This window comes from Pelodiscus sinensis, chromosome 2 (genome assembly GCF_052426305.1).
Source record: "Pelodiscus sinensis isolate ZL-2025 chromosome 2, ASM5242630v1, whole genome shotgun sequence".
Taxonomy (NCBI): Eukaryota; Metazoa; Chordata; order Testudines; family Trionychidae; genus Pelodiscus; species Pelodiscus sinensis.
This window is the reverse complement of record NC_143053.1, coordinates 239,734,130-239,758,778: the sequence shown is the minus strand read 5'-3', so window position 1 is coordinate 239,758,778 and position 24,649 is coordinate 239,734,130.

The window sequence follows — 24,649 nt, the reverse complement described above, 5'->3', positions numbered from 1 at the left end:
CCGGAACAGTTTCCCAGAAAAAGACTTTTGCCCGAACGGGAGCAGCATAGTTTTTCTGGAAAAGCACTGATGATTTTACATTAGATCGTCAGTGCTTTTCCGGAAATTCAAGCGGCCAGTGTAGATAGCTGGCAAGTTTTTCCGGAAAAGCGGCTGATTTTCCGGAATAACTTGCCAGTGTAGACACAGCCCTTGTGTACTCACTGCAGCAATGGGAGCTTGAGCAGGCAGCCGGCTCCACCTGCCACCCTCTTCCAGCCTGCTGCGCTCAGCTTCTCAGCAGTGACGGGAAGCAGAAGGTTCCAGCCTCTGTGTACTCCTCTTCCTGCCACCACTGAGAAGCAGGGGGCACAGCAGGCTGAGAGGGTGGCGTGGCGGGACAGAATGGAGTAAGCTGCTGCACCACTCTGGCTCCCACCACTATGGTGGTGGTGAGGTGGTCCCTGCTGCCACCCAGTCAGGCCCTTGTAATCCTCCAGGCCACATTGCTTAGGAAGGGGGCAAGGAGGGAGAGTGGGGACAACCCTGCTGTTAAAAATGTAAGAACAGCCATACTGGGTCAGACTAAAGGTCTATCTAGCCCAGTGTCCTGTGCTCAGATAGAGGCCAATGTGAGGTGCTCCACAGAGAATGAACACAGCAAGGAATCAAGTGATCCAACCCCTGAAGTGTAAAAACACAGGGGCAGGGTATTACTTTAACTTGTCCTCACCTTGATAAACCAAAGATGTGGGGGAGGAGGGTCCAATGCCACATCCCCCCTTACGTTTACACTATTCCAGGAGTTTCCCTGAAATGTCAGTGCAGAAAGACAGAATTTCCATGTGTGATCTGCAAGAAAGCAGCAGGACAATAGGGAGGGGAGAGACACAGATATTTCCCCTATTCCCAGTCCAGCATGCTCCAGCTACCAAAAATAAATCCTTAACTTCCAACAGGTTAGCAGAGGCTCCATGGTACCCAAATCTGAAGACCACACACTTGATGTTTCTACCATGAAAAGGACAGATAGAAAAAAATGGCAGTGGTGCATATCTGATGTTGAAGCTTGTTTCTGCTTTAGGTACGGGAAGGACTATTTGAGAATAGCTGATACTTGTGTGACTATAACCTCTAGGAATGCTGGCAAGATCAGCCATTAGAATGGGGTGATTTGTCAAACAAGAGGCAGCTGCTCACACCAGACTTGCCCAGAGGTTAGACTAACTAAGCACTTAGCTTTTCAAACATTTCCCGCATATCCCAATAGGTGCTCTCTGTTCATCTTTTTGGAGCTCTTTCCACCCTAATTCTTTCTGTTTCTCTCTGTCCGTGACCTTTCCCAAAGTCATATGGAATGAGTGTTTGGTTAGTTCACATACATAAAACCCTCAAAGGAGAGCCTTCCTGTGCACATCCCACAAGCAAAGACTATCGCCTAATATTTCCCTGCCACTTTCATGACATTTGGGTTTGCATAGAACACACAAGTCTGATATAAAACAGGGTATTAAGATCTAAGGCTCCCTTTTGGGAGCCTATGAACTTGTGTGGAGATTGCAGGTGTTGCTTCTCTAACTGGGATAAGCACAGGGGACACACTGTTTTAAATTAAGTCTAGGACTGTGTATGCACAAATTAAACTCAGGGAGGGAAGTAATATAGCATTTCTAGCAGACAAATGGTGTCCCATTACACACTGAAATTTAAAGGAGGGCTAAGAAAGCTGCAGCCTGGTCGGTACAACATGGTCGGTACAGTCTCTCCTTTCCTGGGGTTTGTCTTATTCAGAAATCTGAAATAAAGCCAATGGCAGAACAGTACATAACCACAGAAAGTCTTTTCTCAGCTGGTCTTCTTGTCCCTCCCTCTGGCTCTTTCTTCATCTGAGACCCTCTCAGCCTTCTGTTTTCTTAGTCAGAATGGAAGAAACCCTCCTGATCAAGCTTCCAGAGAGAGCCAGACCACAGCGCTGGCTCCCCCCAGCCCTCAGACACATAGCGCATGTAGCGCAGTGCTCTGGTGGTGATTTAAAAGGCCCAGGTGTTTGGCTGCCTCAGTAGCAGTGGTGGTGGCCCTTTGAATTGCCAGGCCCTGGGGCAATTGCCCCCTTTATGCTCCTTGTGATAGACACCCCAAGCTGGACAGAATGGCAGCATTAGACTCTGGCTACTGATGCAAGGGAAGATCATTCACTATATGGTTTTATCCAGTATGAACCCTATAAACAACAGCTAACATGAAAACATCAAGTTGAAATGGCAGGATCCCTCTCACCATCTGTTCTCCCCCAGTTCTCCACGTGTGAGTGCGAGTGAGAGAATTAAGAGTTCTTGTGTGTGTTAGTTAAGTGGAGGGCAAAGAACATCAGTCTATGTGAGACTAGGGAGGGCGGGTCTAAGTACTCCTCAGGAGAGGGAGGGCCCACACAGCCCCAAAGACAACTCATTGTGTAGGACCAAAAAAAAAAAAAGAAAGAAAACCCCAGAAACAGAGGCATGCCAAAGGTTTAAAGCAAGGGCACCGATTGGGAACACAGAGCGGGGCCATGCAAAGTGTGTGGGGTAAAGGCAGCACCACCAGAGGTGTCTGCCTCCCAGGGTGGTAGGATGTTTCACAGTTTAATGTCAAGGTGGGACATATAATTAAGGCATGTACAATGGGGTGTGCAAGAGGATGTAGAGATGTTCCCTGAGCCTGGCTTAGGGAGCCATTAGCATTAGTATTAGTCAAATTTGGAGCAAAAACATCAGTGTAAAAAATTCTCACCTTCTCATCTCCGGAGCCATTAGAGCAGTGCCATCCTCAGTCAGAAAGCAACTTAGGGGTTTTTGGTACCCCTCCTGTATTCCAAGCCATGGAAGAAGTGGAAGCTGTAATCAGCCTCCTGAAGAAGCTGGCAATGCCATGGGGTGAAGATGAACTCCTTTCTGGATCCAGAGACAGGCACTCCTCTAAGTCATCATCCATGCTTCAGACTGAAGCAGCTCTGTTTGTCTCCCTCTCCCTGACCCCCTGCTCTGCCAAGATAAAGTACATAGTTTTATTTTCCATTTTGCATATATTAAAAGAGATAGTAATGGTTTGTGGTAACTTGGCATGACCAGATAGCAGGCCCACAACACAGCTCTTAAATGCTTACTTTAAAATATTAAAATGAATGGTGGAAGAAAGAGGTCGAGGTAAAATTGCTAACGTCCTTGATGGATCTCAACTCAGATGCTCCCAGAAGGAAGACAAGGGTGTGGGCTACTGCTTGAGAATTTACAGCAAACCATCTGCCTTTATGTATTTTCTAAATTGCTTATTTTGCTGTTGGCAGTATCCAGACATGTTTACTATCTCCTCTGAAGGGAGAGATTGGAAGGATAGCATGATACTTCTATTTTGAAATAGCAGGTGTTATCACTTAAGTAACATAATGCAGGGAATGCTAGGATTGGTCTTACAATAGAACCTCAAAGTTCCACAGACCAGCATTCCAAATTGACTGATCAATTTGTTACCCGCACAAATTTCTCTATCCCTTCCACACTTTAGGGATGCACACCTTTACTCAATTAACCCTGTTAATTTACACACCCACCCTTATCCAATTCCTAGGGCTCTGGGCATAACTTCCTGCAGGTTGGCAGGATCTTTAGCCACTGAAAGAGCCTCACACAGTAATATTCTTATTCTCTATTTATTGACCATTCCCAAGCAAACAGAATACATGTGCTAAGCACACAGTGTCATGCTCACCAATCCTGATAAAGTCAGGCAGACTTGCCTGTTGGCCGGGCAAGGTCAGTCTCTCTGGATCTTAGCTGCTGCATATCACAGTTGAGCAGAGTAGGCTGTGTCTTGGAGGTGAGTTCTTTCGGGTCTTCCCTCCTTGGTGTTGCTTTCTCTCTCTTTTTGTCTTCTTGCCTTTTTCTTAGAATCATAGAATCGTAGAACACTAGAACTGCAAGGGACCTTGAGAGGTCCTCTAGTCCAGTCCCCTATCCTCATGGCAGGACCCAGTACCATCTAGACCATCCCTGATAGATGTCTAACCTGCTCTTAATTATCTCCAGTGATGGAGATTCCACAACCACTCTTGGCAACTTATTGCAGTGTTTCACCATCCTGACAGTTAGGAAGTTTTTCCTAATGTCCAGTCTAAACCTCCCTTGCTGCAGTTTAAGCTCATTGCTTCTTGTCCTATCCTCAAAGGATAAGGAGAACAAGTTTTTCTTCCTCCTCCTTTTGGCACCCTTTTAAATACCTGAAAACCGCTATCATGTCCCCTCTCAGTCTTCTCCTTTCCAAATTAAACAAGCCCAGTTCTTTCAGTCTTCCTTCATAGGTCATGTTCTCTAGACCTTTAATCATTCTTGTTGCTCTTCTCTGGACTGTCTCCAAATCTTTCTTGAAATGTGGTTCCCAGAACTGGACTTGCTGGCCTCCTTCTTGGACCCTAGTTTATATAGTGAAACTTGAGTCCTGCTTAGCTATGCCTTAACCAATTATTTTAGTATAATTTTATTAACCAATCATAAGATACTCTAACAATCATTTAACCAATCATACCCCACCACCTTAGTTGATTTACACCTAGAAAAATTAATTATACAGCAGACAAACAGTTAAAAACCAGACAGAGATCACACAGACAAACAATAGGAATGTGAGGACAATCATAGAATGAGGATTCTACAACATCAAATATCGATGAGCAGTTTCTTGCCAGACTAAATGCTGTTAATTAAGTTTTATTTACCCATCTTAATATCTGTTTCTTTATCTGGTGACAGTGGGTGCCATTAGGACAGGATCCCCTTCTCATAGCTTAATATGACACTATTATGCAATTTAGATGAAATGTGAGTATGCGACTCCAGGGTTTACAGCTAATGGCTGGTGCTCTTCAGTCTGGCTGCAGAAGAAGGCTTTAGTTTGGGCCTACCAATATGGCTACAGGTCTTCCAATATGGCTACAGAAAAATCATATTGTTACACAATCTCACACCTCATTGGAACTGGGAGTATGCAATCGGAGAGCAGAGACCAACCCCCACAGCCCCCAATTACTGTGCAATACAGTACAGTGTTAAATTACTCAAAATTTTAAAAGATTCAACAAGGAAACCATTTTTGCTTTTGCCTAAATTAAAATGGTTAAAAGCAGCATTTTTCTTCTGCATAATAAAGTTTCAAAGCATTAAGTCAATGTTCAATTGCCAACTCTTGAAAGAACCATAACATTTTGTTTGGGGTTACAAATAAGCTCCATTCACAAGCTATTTGTAACTGATGTTCTACTGTAATTTATTATACAACATGTTAGAAAAGACATGCTGTATAACTTATTGTAACTTATCAGAGCTGTGTTTATAGCTACAGTAACATTGAAGACTTTCACTTTACATGCCAAGGTTTGGAACCTCAGCTAGAGTAAATAGGCATAGTAAAATCAATGGAATGTTACCAATTTACTCCTATTTAGGATGTGGGCCCCAGATTTTAAGGTTTCAGATGTCATGCATGTTACCTTGGGTTTTCTGTCTTGACAAAAGCATAGAATTTCTACTAAAATATCCAATCCTAAAAAAAAGAACAAGTCTAGGTGAAACTTGATAGGCTATTTTTTCCCCTCTCATTGCTAGGAGTGCATCAGAATGGCCAACTTCATTACAGGAGACTTGAAGGCTTTTACTCTTCAAATTACTCAAAAGGTTCAAAAGTATCGCTGTTGGAGGCCAAAATGTGGATTTTTTCCATCCATTTGCATGGAAGGAGGGTCTGAATCAATGCTTCCATTACAGCCATCTGGAATGGGAAAGGACTCCTGGGTGTGGTTATGTTCACTCAGTTGCTTAGACTTGCTAGGTATTTAACTATGATGTAAATACAGTTCACCCTGGAATGGGAAAGAAATCCTCGCTGTGGTTATGTAAATACAGTTAACAGTTGCTTAGGCCTGCTAGATAGTCAGTTGTTAGAATGGTATTTTGCCTAATGTAACCAATTTGGCTGTTGTAGGGTCACAAACCGTGGTAACTCTAAATGCAGGAATGGTAAGATACGACTGCCAATGCTTGCAGTTATTGGGAATGCAGAAAAGCAGACGGTGTTAAACTCAGTTCAAAGGAGAAAAACTGTCACTATAAAGAATCTCGGCTGGACAAGGCTTTCCCTTCTAAACTCTGTGAAGTCAACTTGGGGGCAAGGGCAGATCTCTGAACCAGCAGGCTACATGCCCTCCAGGTGTGAGGTATAAGACTGGTTCCACCTGTTTTCCTCCTTCTGTCCCTCCCTCTCACCTCCCCCCCAACCCGGTTCTAATGATAGAACTAAAACAGATTCTGTAAGGAGTCTCTATTATTTTAAGGTGCTATTCCAGTGGATGCTGGAATCTTTTGTCTGTCCTGTGCTATGGGCCATGAGCTGAAATCACAGAAAACTGAAATCACTAGGTTTGGCCCAGAGCCAAATCCATCACAAGGCCAGCAGCAGCAGCTGGTGGGGTGGCTGGTGTGAGTAGAGGCGAGCATCTGGCTGGCAGGAGCAGCAGCTGGTGGGAGCAGCATGTAAGTGGCATTGCCACATGTTCAAGGAGGGGAGACACCATGATGAGGTACCTATGGACTCTGGGTCTGCACTGACTGAACAGAGATGTGAATGGGGTGTTCAAAGTTTGGGGGAAACCACACTGAGTTGGGGGGTTGGACCATAGGCGTGTGCACGGGGTGTCCCGGGTGTGCCCAGGAACACCCTAATGTCTTGGGCTGGCTAGCCCAAGCCATTTTTGTGCCCTGGGCTCCACCTGGCCCAGCAGCACCGTGTGGCGCCCCAGGGGTGCCCCCGCCCAGCCCAGCAGCACCATACAGTGCCCCGGGGTGCCCCTCCCCGGCCCTGCAGCTTGGGCTGGCTCTGAGTCCAGCCCTGCAAACTGTAAGGCAGAAGCTGAAGGTAAGGGGGAGGGGGAAATAAGAGGAAGGGGCTTTTGCATGGGGGAGGGTGGAGGAAAAAGAAAGGGGAAGGGGTGGAAGGGGCTTGTACAGAGGGGGAGGGGAGAGGGGGAAGCAAGGGAAAGGCACCAAAAGGACAGGGTAGGGGAGACAAATGCTAGGGGGGAAGTGGAGATAATGAGGAAAAGGGCAGGAGGGGAGGTGTCAGTGGGAGGGGGACAGGGTGATGCTGGAAGAGGAGAGGAGAGGGGCATTGGGGATTGCAGGGGGAGGTGCTGGGAGAAGGTTTGCCAGAAGGGGTAGGCATGAGGAAGGTGGGGTTGGAGCAAGTCATGTGTGAGGGCACAGAGGCATGAGGGGAATGGGGGCAGAGGGTGGTGAGGGGGTGGGCACCAGGGAAAAAAGGGTAAAGGGGTAAGGGGCAGTGAGGGAAGGGGGAGGCACCAGGAGGGTGCAGGGGTAAGGGAAGGTGCAGGTGCCAGGGGATTCTGGGGGTGAAGCAGAAGGGCAGACACCTGCAGGGAAGGGACCAGCACCAGAGGAGAGAGGCGAGGGAGGTGTTAGACAAAGGGATGAGGAGGGGTAGTTCACATGATCAGAGTGGGGCTACGGGAGGAGTGGGCACAGGGGAGAAAGAAGGGCTGGTGGAGGGGGCAGGTCTCAGGAAGGCTGAGGGCAGTGAGAAGGGCAGGAGTCAGGACAGCAGAGGAGGGTGAGGGGTTGGGGGGCAGCTGGTACCAGGGGAGTTGATGGAGCAAGGGGAGGAGACATGGCAGCAGAGGGGAAAGGTAGATATTTATTAATAACTTGGGTGCCACAGTGGCACATCCAAACAAGCCACATGAATTCGGTACTGGTGCACAACACAAAATTCATTCTGCTCATGGGAGGAAACTCTTAGAGAAAACACTCCCCCCCCTCCAGCCTCTCCACCCCCGCATTAATGTCACACACATTGGATTAATGCAATTGCAGGATAGTTGCATGGGGGGGGGGGGGGGAGAGAAACTAATCTCTATTGGTAGGAGGATGGTGGGAAAAGTCCTTGGGTTGGGGGTCACATAACACTTTTTACTTTTGGTCATGTGCCCATCTTTCCTGGAGAGGGTTACCTCCAGGGGCATGGCTAATAGGGCTCAGGGATGTGGCTAATGGGGGGGGGGGGGGGGTCAAAGTGTATTTTTAAAAAATTCCTTGAGTTTCCCTAATGAAATGTGCTGTGCACGCCTATGAGTTGGACTAAAGATCTTTAAACAAAAGACTCTGCCCTGCAGACTACAGAGATGGTACCTTGCTTATGGGTTTTCTTTACCTTATGGCTTTTCATTGTCTATGTGTGTTCTGATAGGATGATACTAGATTACTGTTAATAAAAGTTTCTTCTCTATACTCAGACTTGGTGCTTGTGTGTGGGAAAGCATTGCCTCCCAGAGGTGCCCGGGGGTGAGTGTGAATTTCCCAAGTTACAGGGTTAGGGCTTGAGCTAGTTCAGTGTAGGATGGAAGAAAAGACATCTCTGGCTGCTGATCCCTGCCTTGGCTGCTGTCAGTGCTATCTGGCAGAAGGGTTATATGCAGAATAGATTTTTGTGTGTGTGTGAACCGAGGTATATGCAAATGTGCAAAAACCTAGGTGCAGGTGCTCTCCTAATCAGCTGGGCATCATTTCAGTCACTCCTGAGCAGCCATACAAGTGCACAGCTTACAGGGAACACTGCTGGAAGTCTCAGCAGAATAGTGCACAGCTCATAGCACAAGAATTTAGGTCACAAGATGCTACAGCAAGAAGCATGGTATGAAAATATAGACGTGATAAAATACCAGTGTCTCCAGCTAAGTGGGTGAGTCCTAAGAAATAAAACTGGATCAAGAAACTAATCTCATCTTTCCTATCAACACAACAACTTACCATTTGAATTAACTTTTCCAGACCTGAAAGGTCCTCTCTTTCATCAAATGGTGGTAGAATGTTAGAAGGTGAATTATAATGGCCTATAAAACTGACACAGGTACAATACAGGGAGATTTTATTGCTATGATAGGTGAGCTAACATCAGAACTGTGCTTCCAAGGCTTCCCAGGATTCTCCTCGCCCCTCATCCCCCACATCATTGTTCAGTCATCTTTGATCTAGAGAATGAAGAATCTGGGATTGTTGTTTTGACATGACTTCCTCCCACGTGCAGCTTGAGATTATTGGGAATGTTATAAATGGAGAGAGGAGAAGAGTTAGTGCGAGAGAAGTAGGAGAGTTAGAGTGAGGAAGAGAGAGATAGAAAAGGACAGCAGAGGGAAGGGAAAAGCAGGAGGGAAAGAAAAAGATGGGGATCATGAGAGGGAGAAAAAATGTGATAGAGGCCCTGGAAAAAGTGAAATTCAAAAGTGGGGATAAGGAGAGAAAGGGAAGAAAAAGATCAGGCTGGTATTACCAATGGGGAGAGGGAGACGGAAGAGTTGGTGCAGGAGTTGTGTGGCATGTAGGAAGAGGATAGCATCCCTTGAAATAGCTGAGAGCCTTTGATGGTGCTCACTATGTCTGTGTTTTTGAACCCCCTCACCTCCAACCCTAATGAGAGCAGCAACCTGTGTTCTGAGCCTAGAACACTGCACTGCTATATGGGACACTGTTGTGATATTTACCCAAAAGGTGGCACCACGGGAAAGCTAAAAACCCACTCACCATTCATAGTCTGGTGTGCTGCAGAGGCAGCATTTTAGAAGTGTGTGTGGGGGAGGACTACAGCCTCTCAAATCATGGTCCCACCCCCAACACCGCCCCTTCCCCAGAGGTCCTGCCCTCCTCGTGCTTGCCCTTATGGCCAGTAAATAAGTGTAGCCGATGCTCCCACCCCGTTCTTATGCCCAAGGTATGTTGTATGTAAAGTTAACCTACCAAGAACTTCAGTGTGCCGACAATGTGACTGAACTGTGTTTAAACCAAGCATGGCAGGAGAAGGGCAGGAGAGTTGGTAAACAGGTGGTTTCTGGACAAAGAAAAGAGACATCTTAGTCCAGGTGTGGCCAAAATCAATGAGCTATTCATTTGTATTAGAGATTGCAGAAAAAGCTCATCTGGCATTATAAACAGCAATAGCAGGCGAGGGACCAACAAGCATTTACACCAGACAGCATGGCATCTGCAGCCAGCAAGGGAAAGGAACCTGGGCTTCAGAAACCTTTCCAAAGATACGTTTTAATGGTTTCCTATCTGAGAGCGCGCGTTCCTCTAAATCATTCACCTCTCCAGGGAACAAAGAAGCTAGCACCTGGAGTCGGTAAGAGCCTGTCACACGGGAGAAACTGCAGTTAGTAGGGAAACTATCTTGAACAAGAACTATAGCTGCTTAACTTACGCTTTATTCTCAGCAGTGGGTTTTATTTTTGATAGGTTGTAGATATTTTTATCTTTATTCCTTTTCTTTAGCATCAAGTGAAGCTATGCACTTGTGCTAATAAATGTGGGGCACTTTTACCACAAGCCAGTGCTCTGATCAAGGTAAAAGGTTTTTACCCTGGTTAAGTTAATAAGCTGCTATGTGTTGCCTCTTTAAAGATGCTGCTAACTTATCTCCTGGGAGCATTAAGTCACAGGGCTGGACACTGCAGAGAGAGGCCTGAGGAACTCTGGAGCTGGAGGTTCACTCACAGATTGTTACCTGCGAGGCACAGTTTTGAAGTATTTTCTGGCAGGGCAGATGACTTGGGTATGATATATCATAGCTTAGCAATAGCAAAACTCTCACATGCTGAGGCACAGAGGGGTAACAGTGACTCACTTTCCTTGGAAACCCAGCTGGTGGTCACGTCACTGTAGCAAAGCCTGGCCTGCTTGGGTATAGGAGGAAACATGGTTATTTAGGACTCAGAAGTGCCTTAAGAGCAAAAGACACCAAACTGGCACCTGTTCCACTCCGGCTACTGGAAAAATAAGAAAGGATGAGCAACAGTTTCCTCACCTGTTCTCTCCCACTCCTTCAGTAAGAGATAGGACTAGGGCCAAAAGTGGCAGAGCTGGCATGGAATACAGGACTGCCAAAAGAACAGGATCGCAAGAGGCCACTTAGCTTGTGTAAAAGCCACCGTGGAAGGAGACAACCCACCTCCAGCCACCACACACACTTTAAAGGAGATAAACAGCTCAATATGGGGAGAGGAAAATGAGAAGCAGAAAGGAAAAAAAAACCAACAGAGCTCAGGAACTGGCATTGGAGAATCTCTTTTTTGCCATTGCCTCAGGTTCTGCAGTTTCAGTCATCTCAAGTGTTTCTAGTCAGCAATGTAAAAAGGAGAGAGTCTACTTTTAAAGACACAGGTACAGAGTAGAGATGGGGCCTGCAACAGGATGTTTGGCTCCAGGACCAGAACCCAACATTACCAAAATTCATACCTAGGCTTGAACTTCAGGCCAATTATTTATAAAGAAGACTAATCACATACCTGGAATCTGGGTGAACTTTCTAGAAGCAGGAAGGCACTCAGTACTGATGTTCCACCTTAGCCGCTCACTTCTACCTTACAGAATGAGTCTTACCTGCTCTAGAAATAGACTCAGCCACTGTGATGTTGTTTAGCAAACTGTGGGAGTGGGGAGCCACATTTAGCAGGGCTCTGGTACATAAACTGTGAATCATTTGGGATCCTTTGGCATGAAAGATGCCATATGTTAGTAAGACTAAAGGAGGGGGAAGAAATCTTTCAGAAGCACACAATGTGTGCCCATAGAGGGGGAGAAGAGGAAAGCAATGACTAGAGCTGTTTGAAAACCTTCCTTTCATCCAAAATGTTTAAATTTCTGTTGAACATTTTTGTTTTTCAAGTTTCCCACAGAAAATACTGTTTTCTAACCAGCTCTAGCACAGACCCAAATAAACACATTTCATGAAAACCTATCCACACAAACCAAGAATTGATAAGTTTACATTTTTCCTTACTACAGTTAAATGATGGGACACAAGTCTAGAACTGTTAGAAGCATGAACTGTGTTTCTTGCTGGAGAAGTGTGAGCTTTGGATGATTGCTACAGGAATAGGGAGCTTTGATTGCAAAAACAAGAAGAGCGCCATGCTTCTGTTTTATCTTCCTGGCTGAAAAATACCAGGTTAGCTTTCTTTTGCTACACACTACAACAATGTCCCCTCCCCATTTTGGTTTTCAACAGAAAATATTAGAAAACAATTACCTCAGCAAATATACAGAACATCAGTTCTCTTCCCTCCTTTGATGCCATATTTTCAAATCTTGTCTAGGGCCTGCTGCATTGTATACTCTTACTTGAGGACAATTTCCAGCATCCTAGAGCTATCAACAAAGAATGCAGGATGGAGATCTGTGTGCTTACTCAGGGATCCACTATCAATTCCCCAGGAATACAGGTTAATGACATTCACTTTCTTCTCCGGCCCCTCTCCAGTGTTTGGGGGGCCAAATTCCATCTCAGTTACAACACTGAAAGTCCGTTGAACCCAAGGAAGTTGCTCCACATTTACACTAATGTAAGTGAAGGCAGATTTTGGCCCTATGTTGATGTAGTTGTATATTAACTTAATGTAGGCTATTTTCTGAGGTTGGTTCCTCTTTGCACTGTATATCAATTTTCTGAAAGCTAGAGCGTTCCTCTAAAGCTTCCTGTTTCACAAATGTACCATTTGGAGCATGGCTTAGGGAGAGAGTTTTCATTATATCAATTAGGGCTGTGGTTCCAGGAGGGGGGGGGGGGGTGAAATGGACTTGCACTTACATCCATTACTGTTGTTGCTAGTTTTGCTCCTTGTAGAGTGTTTTGTATGATGGTTGCCTTTTGTATCATTCGGGATTCAATTCTTCCTATTTCAAAAAAAAGGTTGTATCTATTGAACTGCTTTTCTTCCTGTTGGAATCTGTTTGTGTGGAATAGAATGAATCCCCAGTTTAACTCAGAGGTTCAATGCAGGGTTTTTGTGAAGTATTGCTAGTGTCTTCATTTCCAGCTCTCTATTTCCTCTAGTATTTACTAAGCTGATTAGTTTTAACAAGCACCTGAGAGAGTAAATCTCTAACACATAAGGGAATTCATAGCCTGAGAACCCAGAGGTGGAGGGGAGGGGGGTGGGGAGAAAAAAAACATAGCTAGCACTAGAAAATAATCAGTCACATGGCTGTCCTAAGGAAATGCACCTGAACATGCATATCAGCAAGGGGAATGAGTGGAGGAAAGTGATGTCTAATATTCTACGCATCTCAACACACTGGAAGAGAAAACCCATTCTAGAACAGTCTCCAGTTAAATAAACATCCGATCCAAAAGAGATGGATACCAGGGACACATGGCGGAAAAGTTAAGGCTATCCTGCACCATCAGACCTCTGAGCACATTGAAAGCCTAAAAAAACAAAACAAAAAAAACCCCAAAACATGGAACTTTGTGCAAGGTCAGGTGGCCTTGCTGTCCTGGCCTAATTCAAATATGCACAAATAACTGCTGCCTTACATTTCTGAGGTGGTTCCAATGGGATTCAGTGTTTTTCTTCTCTTCCTGGCCTGACCAGTCATATGGCATCACTAACACATGGCATGTTGTATCAGAGCTGGCTGAATTTTGGTACTGCAAAAGGTGAATCAGGAAGATATGACACAGTTTATACAGTACTTGTAGAGCAGGGGTGGGCAATACTTTTTGGCCGGGGGCCACCCTGGGAGGGGCAGGGCCTAAAACGGAAGGGGGTGGGGCCAGAATGCTTCCAGGCTTCTCCTTCCGCAGACCATGATTAGTCTGGGAGTGAGGGAATGCCTTTGCACCCCCCCCTTCCACTAAGCACCCACGCCCTTGGCAGGGCAGGAAGAGGCTTTGCACGCTCCCCCACCCCCAGACCAATTAGAGCCTGGGAGCAGGGGAAGTGCACAAAGTTTCCTCCCCCCTGCTAGGAGCACGTAGCACTTTGAAGTGCTGTGCGCTCCTGGCAGGGCTGTAGGAGACTTTGCATGCTGCCCCAACTCCAAGCCTTGATTGGCCTGGGGACGGGAGAAGTGTGTCAAGTTTTGTCCACCCTACCCCCACCCTGTGAGGAGTGCACAGGCACTTCAAAGTGCTGCACGCTCCTTGCAGGGCTGGGGTAGGGCGGAGGAAGCTTCATGCGCTTCCCCATCCTGTAAGCTCTGATTGGCTTGAGGGCGGGGAGCATGCGAAGCCTCCTCCCACCCTGCGAGGAGCATGCAGCACTTTGAAAAGCTACAGTGATAAGGTGGGTGGGGTGAGGGTTTTCCCAGTGCAAGTGCTGTCCTGGATGCAGTTATACTGCTATTAAGGTGCCTTACACTGGTGCAATTTATTTAGCATCCCAACCAGGAATGAACTGTGCTGGTACAAGTAGCAGAAGTGGGTTGTGCCCACAAAAGCTCATGATACCATCTACATGTTGTTAGTCTCTAAGGTGCTATAGGACTATTCACTTTTTTAATCCTTACACTGGTGTAACTACATCCACCCTGGGGGTTGTACACTACTTTAATCACACTGGTATTGTTAAAGTAGCCAAACTTTCCACTGTGAACAAGCCTTCAGATAATTGTACTTAAGAGAAGTGGCTGGGTGTGGGGGTTGGCATTACTGACAATCTTTCTACTGCTAGAAGCAAATCAAAATCAGGGAACCCCACCTCTTATTTATTCCCTTCCCTCCCCTTCATTACCAGCTTTCCTCTACTCTTGGAGAGCCCTGGACACTGCCCTTGTCCCCTGAGTAGGAGTGCTGCTCAGAACTAAGGTGCTTCCACCCGCAGACCAGCTGGCAGCAGTTGTCAGTCACCCTCCCCAAGCAGATTACCTGTGTGACACACCGCATCTGTGCGCCGACTGGCTTGGCTGTTCCTGAGTGATCCAGGGTCTCCCACTGCACAGGGCTGCTGCCAGGCAACAGGGCTTAAGTCAGACATGCTACTCCTGCTGCTGCACTCTGTTTAGCACAGGTGCTGAAGTAAACAAGATCATTCCCACTTTGCTTTCCTAGATTTTGCTGGGACCACAGGAGTAGGGACAGGGACTTTCTGGAGCTGGTTGTGTTTACAAGGTAGAGTCAGTCCAATCAAGGGAAGGATGATTGCCTTGCTCTCGGTAAATTGCCATTTGTTGTTCACACAATAAAGATGACCCAGGGTGGGAGTATACTACTGAAATATCTATCCCAGCACTTCTGTCACTTCCTGAAAGAAAGGAGCAGACAAAAGATCCATGTTGTGGGTGGTCAGATCACACTGTATCCTGCACGTATGCCTCTATCTTTAGCCGCTATAAAAATAAACTATGATGGTTGCCCTGAGAAACGGGTTCTTACCCTTCAGCCCCTCTAATTTTGCATAACACAGCGTGGCCCCCAGCATAACAACACCACACTATATTTTACAAGGCAGTCCTCCGGGCCTCTAGAATCCAGCTAGCCAAGAAGCTAGAGAGACCCTCTCTTCAGAGAGGGAAGGTGATAAACAACTGAAAATTCCCCCCTGTTTTTGCAGGCATGACATGATTGACTCTAATTTGCCATCGCAAGTAAAAGAGGAAGCACCTTCCCCCTCAGTGAAAAAGCACTGGAACAACATATGTACCATGCCTGTACCATTCATAGATAGACCTAGGTCAAACCCAGTGTTATTATGTTAGTTACCTTTCCCAGACAAACGTGTAATATCTGCTTTTGCAGCTGTCTCATGCACGGGGTCACAGAATAGCCTATGCTGACTAGTTTCACATCCCATGCACAAGGTTAGGTCAAGCTCAAAGAGATAAAGCTAGATTCATCCCCAAGGTGATTCCATGGAGATATTTGACCTACAACAACAACCAAGATCCTGATTTTTACCTTTTATCTGCTGTCAGCTGCTACTAGTCCCCGCTCGGCTCAGCTGGGGAGGCAGGACGAAAGCTTTGCTGTGTCAAAACTTCAAAGCAACAATCCTATAAGTGTAGCCATGTGCCTCAACAGCTCTTACGCTAGGTCTACACGGGAAGGTTTGGCAACAAAAATACTGTCGATACGGAAAGGTTGCCAAAAGTGAAAATTGGTCAGACCGCTTTTCCTGCCTCCCATTGTTGACATTTCATTGCCATATTACCGGAACCGTGATGACAGATGGAGCAAAGCAACATGGGTACGTATCCGACAGTGCTATGTTGTGGGAATGGAGAGCTGATCCCTGCGCTTCTTGGGGTTCCCTCATAGCTCTAGGAGATCTCTATGTTGAGGCAGCACAAGAGTCTCTCAAGCCTCCCCCATAATAGAAATCTGCCTGTCAGTGTGTTCCTAGTGCAGGGCAGAACAGGAGCATTCCAATGATTTGCTCCTTCATTGTTCCCCAAATGGAGCAGTTCCCTCAGATGTTAGATACTTCCCAGAGCTTTGAAAGGGGAGGGGTGCATGCCTGCAGGGCAGCAGAAATCACAACACACTGAGCATGGTCATCAGGACAGGCATTGAGAGACACTGGCATAAGCCAGTTCTCTTAACAAAACAAACAGAAGAGTCCACATGGGCTCTTTGTTGACAATAAAGGGAGGGAAAAAGACTAAAGTCTCTCATCGGGTTGGAAGTTTTTTGTTACTAAAACTGGGTGTTCTTCCCCAACAAAAGGAACATTTTAATGTAATTCATTCTCACTCTTGTCACCAAAAGGCAGGTTTTAGCAACAAAATGTGCCAATATAGAAAATCTATTAGTCTCTACTGACTGAGCTGGAGCCATTTCAGGATAGCTTTAAAAACCAGGTCTCCCTGTTCATCATTACTTCTTGCCAGCGATCATGGTGCAATACAAGGCACTACAATAGTAGAAGTCTCTGCCCTAAAGAGCTCCCAATACAAGGCAATTGATCAAATTTAATACAACAATGTTTGCAAATATTTTCAGGAATAATTATGGCAAGCTCACTTTGTGACCCAGGACTAGAGGTACACTGTGTTCAGTGAATTTTACTGTGAGCACTGGCACCAAAATTTGACACCAGGAACAAGTCACTCCTCATTTGCTTTTCTCCTGTATATTGGTGTGGGTTTAGAGAACACCCCACCATCTAAAGCCTTAACTTCCAGCTTATGTATAACCCACCTGCTCCCAAAATTTGTGGCTTTATATTTTAAAATAAGTCTCCTATACAAACAAACCATTCAGTGAAAAACCCAAACACTACAGGGGGAATATCAATATGTATCTGATGCCCTAACTTCCTCCATCATAAAGATATATGAGCAGGGTTAGTCTATATTAATTATAAGCCTAGTGTTATTTGGATTTGTATGCTCCCACTATCACTTTGTAATCCAAAAAACAGGACGATGTAGCACTTTAAAGACTAACAAGATGGTTTATTAGGTGATGAGCTTTCGTGGGCCAGACCCACTTCCTCAGATCAAATAGTGGAAGAAAATTGTCACAACCATATACAGGCAGTCCCCGACTTACGTGGATCCGACTTATGTCGGATCCGCACTTACGAACGGGGCTTTTCTCGCCCCGGAGCTCACGGGTGGCGGGTCACCGCCCGTGTCCTCCGGAGCGAGAAAAGCTTCTCCCGGTCTACCTGGTCTGCTGGGGGGGGTCCAGCAAAGCCGGGGACTGCCTGTATACCAAAGGATACAATTAAAAAAAAATGAACACATATGAAAAGGACAAATCAAATTTCAGAACAGAAGGGGGATGGGGGAGGGAGGTAAATGTCTGTGAGCTAATGATATTAGAGGTGATAATTGGGGAAGCTATCTTTGTAATGGGTAAGATAATTAGAGTCTTTATTCAAACTTAGGTGTAAAGTGTTGAATTTAAGCATGAATGACAGTTCAGAGGATTCTGGTTGAAATGGCAAGAAAAAACAGTTTCTTGCCATTTCAACCAAAAGGACATTGTCTCAACAACTTGATTACCTGCATCCTGCTTCAAAGGCCTTTTAAGACTTCACTTGAAAGAGAATCCTCTGAACTGTCATTCATGCTTAAATAAGTTCAAAATTTGCTAGCCAAGTCAAATCTAGCCAGTCCTCACAGCAAAAGAAGAGTTAAGCAGACAAACACGACCCCCCTTTCTTTGGCTACTAACCTTTGAGTAACCTTCTCTATCTGAAGAGCTTGTTACAAGAAGTGGACTGTACATTGTACCTGGAAGATCTATAACTAAGGCTTTTTCTACCCAAGGGGTGAGTGAACCAGATACTACATACAAGTTGAGCTACCCAGCTAGATTCTGGATTGAGCTACCCAGCTAGATTCTGGATTCAACATTCAGGAACATTTCATTGTATGCTCCTTGGGGCAGGGACCATCTTTTTGTTTGGTGCTCAATGCAGGAGGAGACCATGTCCCTGACTGGAACTCCCAGGCACTCTAAGCAAGTGCTTTGTTCCTTTAGCAAGGTAAGTATCAGATATAGAATTCATATCTAAGTCCAATCTTTTCCACTGCTCTGGACTCTGGAGTGTTTGGATCTAGGGACTGGTTTTTATTTAGGCCCATTCTTATTATATCCTGTTGTCATAGCATACAATCCCATTAAGGGGCACTTAGCATAGCCCCCTAAAATGACAGGAAGATAATTCCACCAGAGTGAGTAACAAATAGCAGCTGCTGGAGGTGACACTGTGCTGTTGAAATGTCAAAATTATCAAAGACGGTATTTTCAGGCTTATTTGGCAGCCAAATGACTGCTAGTTTTCTGGCTATATGCACTAGTCCCAGAAAACAATAAATTAGAGGAAATCTTAACCAACTAAAAAAGGGAATAGACATAGAATAGTCCAGTAAACAGCATCAGGATTTAGAAAGACAACTGTCCCAACTAGCAGCTCTCTTATTTGGATGATGGTCGAAGAAGAAAAATTATCCGATGTAAGTTTTTCTATTCACCCATGTAAGCTGCCCTAGATACCAAGTGGAATGGAGTTCCAAGGAGCGTAAACCCCTCTGTCTTCAAGATTGAATCTGATACTTTTATAGAAGGGATGGTATGATGCAACTGCCTACAATGGGATGTCGCCAATCCGCTACTGCTAGCAGCAAGTATTTCCAATGTCCAGAGATGAGACAAGAGACGGGGAGGGCATGCACTCACTACAGAGAACCCTTTCCCAGGTCTGGTTTCTGGGGCTTGCCTAAATGCTCAGGGTTTAAGTGATGGCCATATTGGGGGTCAGGAAATAATATTCTCCCGGATCAGGCTGGCAGACACCCTGGGTGGTTTGTTTTTGTTTTGCCTTCCTCTGCATCATGAGGCATGGGGTCACTTGTAGGTTTAAATTAGTGTAAATTATAGATTCTCTGTACTTGGAAATCTTTAAAATCAGTGGCCTCTAAACTATTTGTCATGTGCCCCTTATCTGTAATGGAATCTGCTATGCCCCCTGGGAGCTGTGGCAAGGGGCAAAGGCCAAGGCCACAGCCAAGAGCAGAACCGTGGCTGGTACCAGCACCAGAACTAGGGGATGGGGCTGGAGCTGCAGAGGGGGGCAAGGGGAAAAGCTGCCTCAGAGGCCACCAGAGTGCATTCTCAGACAACTGTCCTTGTTCCTGCCAAGTACAATCCATTGCTCCTTGGACTGGCATGCTAGCACCTCCTGCTGATCATCTTGCACCTCAACTGCACAGCTCAATACTCTGACCTGTGGCCACTTGCCCACAGTCCCTTGACTCAGTCTGAAGCTTCCAGCCGCCAGCCAGGAGCACGTCCCTAGCCCCTTTCCAGCAACACTGCTCTATCCAGGGTGCTGGCTTTCCTCAACCTGAAAGCCAACCAATTCCATCTCCTTGAGCTCCAGGGAGTCAACCAATCTGCTCTGCCTTGCCAAGTGGTCTTGTATGGTCCTGTCAAGCCTCAATTGGCCACTTTCTGAACAGCCTCCTTAGGGGTCCAGTAACTCTTTACAGTCTGGGGTGGGGAAGATACCACATCACATATGGCTCAATCGAAGAATCCGGCTTCATCAATGACTTTGGGCAAATCAGTCTTTGCGCCTCCATTTACCCAGTGGCTGTGTCTAGACTGGTATGATTTTCCAGAAATGGTTTTAACGGAAAAGTTTTTGTGCAAAAGGGACTTTTGCCTGAACAAGAGCAGCATAGTATTTTCACAAAAAGCACTGATTTCAGACAGTAGGAAGTCAGTGCTTTTGCAGAAATTCAAGCGGCCAGTGTAGACAGCTGGCAAGTTTTTCCCGGAAAAACTGGCCAGTCTAGACACAGCCAGTGTGCGTAACAGTTTGCAAAAACACATGTACTTCCCATGGTGCTGTCCTAGTCCCTGGTCTATTGTGCATTTCACTGCATGCTGAGAAGAAAGTTAAGAAAAAAAATGTTGGCTTGACAACCATCATTTGACAGTGAAAACTAATTTATCTATTTTAGAAATGTGTATTTCTGCCTGCTGTTTGTCTGGGAGTCCATTTGTTCAATAACTTTTCCTAAATGTAAGAGCTAGGACCACAAGCAACTTCCTCTTACCCTAACTTAAATCAAGCTTGGGGTTTCATTATGCCAGGAAAAGAGGGTGTGCCTGGAATTAGTTTTCCATAAGATGGAAAGAGGCTGATAGGAGGGTCAGTCATACTTCAGAGTGACAACGGGGGACAGCTACACTGCAGCGTGATGATGGTGGGAGTGGGGGGAGACGCAGTTGGACCTGGAACAGAGTGGCCAGCTGCGGGTAAGTGGCCCAGCTGCCCCAAGCCCCTCCCCTTCGGCCCTCAGCTGCAGTGCCGGATCGGGGTGATGGGACCCCCCACTAGCCCAACTGCTGTGGCCCCCCCAGGGCCATCCTCTGAGCAGGGCAGTGCAGCCCCAGGCCCTTCCCCACCACAAGGCAATGCCAGGGGACCAGGAACCACAGCCCAGTCCCTGCCCCAACAAGAAGCTGGGGCAGCCTCACCATGCCCTCCCCCAAGAAGCGGCTGGGGGGTTGGGCAGCCTGGCCACCTGGGGGAGCCATACAGCCCCCCCCCCCCCAACAGCTGCTGGCTCTGGGGGCTGAACACTGTCCCAACTCATTCTGCCTGGGAGGTGCTACCAGAACAATGCAACCCTGGCCCCCCGGGAGGAGCTGCCACTGGAGCAGCAGCACCCTCTCTATCACAAGTGGCCCTGGTAAGCCTCCCGGGCCCTCCCATCCCTCTTCCCTGGACCCCCTGCCCTGAATCCTGCACAACCCCCTCCCTGGGCCCCACAACCCCCTGCCCTGAATCCTGCACAACCCCCTCCCTGGGCCCACAACCCCCTGCCCTGAATCCTGCACAACCCCCTCCCTGGGCGCACAACCCCCTGCCCTGAATCCTGCACAACCCCCTCCCTGGGCCCCCTGCACAACCCCCTCCCCCCCCAACCCCCTGCCCTGAATCCTGCACAACCCCCTCCCTGGGCCCCACAACCCCCTGCCCTGAATCCTGCACAACCCCCTGCCCTGAATCCTGCACAACCCCCTGCCCTGAATCCTGCACAACCCCCTCCCTGGGCCCACAACCCCCTGCCCTGAATCCTGCACAACCCCCTCCCTGGGCCCCCAGCCCTGCCCCCAACCTCCTGCCCTGAATCCTGCACAACCCCCTCCCTGGGCCCCCCAGCCCCCTGCCCTGAATCCTGCACAACCCCCTCCCTGGGCCCCCCCACCCCCTGCCCTGGCCCCCAGCCCCCTGCCCTGAATCCTGCACAACCCCCTCCCTGGGCCCCCAGCCCCCTGCCCCCTCCCACCCCCTCCCGGCCCCCTGCCTTGAATTCTGCCCCTCACCCTCTGCCCTGAGCCCCTCTCCATTCCTCACTCTGAATCTTACACAGCCCCCCGCCCCCCAGCCCTGACCCAAGGAATGCCAGGGAAATCCTCTAGTTTCTTAAATTCACTCTAGAAACTTCCATACCAGAAGGCTGCAAACACACATCAGTTATTGCTCAGAGAGGTACAGGTTCTTTCGGTCTTGCACACAGTTCCTAAAGAATTGCCAAGTGTAGCTGCTCTGTATTGCATTACAGGTGAAAAGAAATCCAGCTGCAAGGGCTGGAGTATGTCTGCAGATCTTGCTGTATGTCTACAATGAACACAAAGAAGCCAAATCCGTTACCTTCTGGGCCAGATTTATTTTTGCAACCTTACAGATTAGAGCTTAAAGAGTGACTGATTCTAGATTACAGTATACCAAGTTCCTTTCTTCTGCCTTTCCATGCTAGCCAGGTGGCTACATTAAAAAAGAACAGCTCAGTTTTTGTTTTACTATCCACCAATTACACTAGAAGCACTAATACATGTTGGTGGATGGGAGAGAAAACACTACTGACACCTAAATTCTTTCATTCAGATGTAAACAGTTTAGCACCAAATTGCTTGGCTCATTTAAACTGAGTAACAGTGGGGCCAGGATGGATTTAGACAATTCATGGATCTGCAGAGCCAGGCTCTACCTTAGGAGGGACCCAGAAAATTTGCATTTGAGGATCCATTGATAGAGAGGTGGGGCGGCCATGGCCAGACAATGCTGGTGCCTTCCGTGGGCGCTGGACACCTGCTTGATAACAGGACTTCAGTAACCCAGACGGAGGTTAGGGGTATATCACTGGAGTAGGTGGGTGAGGTTCAGTGGCCTACAACATGCAGACTCAAGGATCATGATGGTACTTGCTGGCCTTGAAGTCTAAGACAGCTTAGGCAGGGCAGAGCCCCAAAGGGCCATACACATTTTTATGGGTGGTGGGGTGGGGTGGGAAGGGGTCTTCAGCTTGTGGGTGTATGGGGCTGTGATTTGCTGGTTCTTGCAGGGTAAAAGTAGTTCTCATCCACTAAAGTAGCAGGCATGATAAACTCACTGAGCAACACAGAGGTTCTACCATTTCACATCAGCAGTGCTCTTGCAAGCTGGGAAAAGCAGATTAGTTTGTAACCTCATGGGAATGAATTCATTCCACTCTCACTGCTTCAGTCCCATTACAACACACAGTTCTGTGACAGTATTTTCAGTAGCAAAGAATTCTCAGTTGAACACTTTGCACCTCATTTAATTTGAACTTATTATTAAACTTTGTCCGAGTGATCTCATCCCTCCATGCCAGATCTGTTAGCTGGAGGAGAACTGTCTCTCCAACAATGCAACAGGAAAGTTCAGGTGGTCTACCCGGGAATTTTTCTTGTTACTGCACTTCACAAGCTTTCCAAAGCTTTTCTTCACTTGGAACTCCCTTAAAGTTCTGAACTAAATCATGGAAATATTCCTCCAGCAAAGTTCAGGTGCAACACAAGAAAGATGCCTTTGACTCCCTGTTACCTACCAGCCCTGGGCTCATGGGGAGCCAGGGAGTGACACTCACTGGAAAAGCCATCCCTCACCCCCAGGCCTCTGCTAAAAAAAAATCACAGACAAAGCAAAGAAAAGGCTGGGAAGACACACCTAAACTGCTTCAGACAAGGGTGATAGAATTAAGAAAACACTCCAGCCTCATCTACATCGAAGACAGAAGAGACACACATCTCCATTAGCATACAGAATGGAGACCAGCTCTTCTAAACACTGCTTGATGGGAAACCTCTGCTCCAGATGCTAATGAACCCAGGCCTGCTCACACCCAAATTAGTCATTATCAGACCAGTTCTAGTAATGGATCCTATTGACATCCAAAATACTGAAACTGCCTCATTGCATTGTGAGCTCCTTCAAGGAACATCACCCATTACCAGGTGTGATCAGTCTCTATTGTCTCGCCTCTGTTTACCCATAAACAAACCCAGTGTTCTCTTCAAACTATTGTTCTTTCCCTGTAAAAACTCCTACCCTTGCCCAAGAAAAACTGTTCTGATACCTGGATTTAAACTTCATGGCTGTGTCTAGGATCAGCCACTTTTCCGGAAAAACTTGCCAGCTGTCTACACGGGCTGTTTGAATTTCCGCAAAAGCACTGACTTCCTACTGTAAGAAATCAGTGCTTCTTGTGGAAATATTATTCTGCTCCCGTTCGGGCAAAAATCCTTTTGTGCAAAAGGGCCAGTGTAAACAGCTCAGATTTGTTTTCCGCAAAAAAGCCCTGATCGTGAAAATGGCAATCAGGGTTTTTTTGCGGAAAAGTGCGTCTAGATTGGCACGGATGCTTTTCCACAAAAAGTGCTTTTGCAGAAAAGCATCCATGCCAATCTAGACGCTCTGTTCCGAAAATGCTTTTAACGGAAAACTTTTCCATTAAAAGCATTTCCGGAAAATCATGCCAGTCTAGACACAGCCCATTAGTTCCATTGAGACTTCATCTCCTGTCTGATCACTCTGGGGTCTCTGCTCTGCTTGTCTCCTGCCCTCTGGGCACCTGGCTCCCATCACCATGTGGGAACCCTAATCAGTGCAAGCTCCATGGAGTGGTAAGGTCTCTCTCTTCCTCCCACTCCCTCCCCAATTATGTCTCTCTAAGCATAGCCTCCTGATTCTGCCCCATGTAAACTGTTATATGGGGGGGAGTGATAGCTCAGTGGTTTGGTTTAAGCATTGGCCTGCTAAACCCAGGGTTGTGAGCTCAGCCCTTGAGGGGGCCATTTAGGGATCTGGGGCAAATCTGTCAGGGAGGGTACTTGGTTGTACTGTGAGGGCACGGGACTGGACTCAATGACCTCTCAAGGTCCCTTCCAGTTCTATGAGATGGTATGTCTCCATATATTATATTATGGTTTGCCAGCCCTAACATTTGTAATCCATTTCAATTTAGAGTTTATATTGTAACTGTTAGATTTAATATTGTAACTTTTGTGTGTTTGGCTGGCACGTTCACTCTCT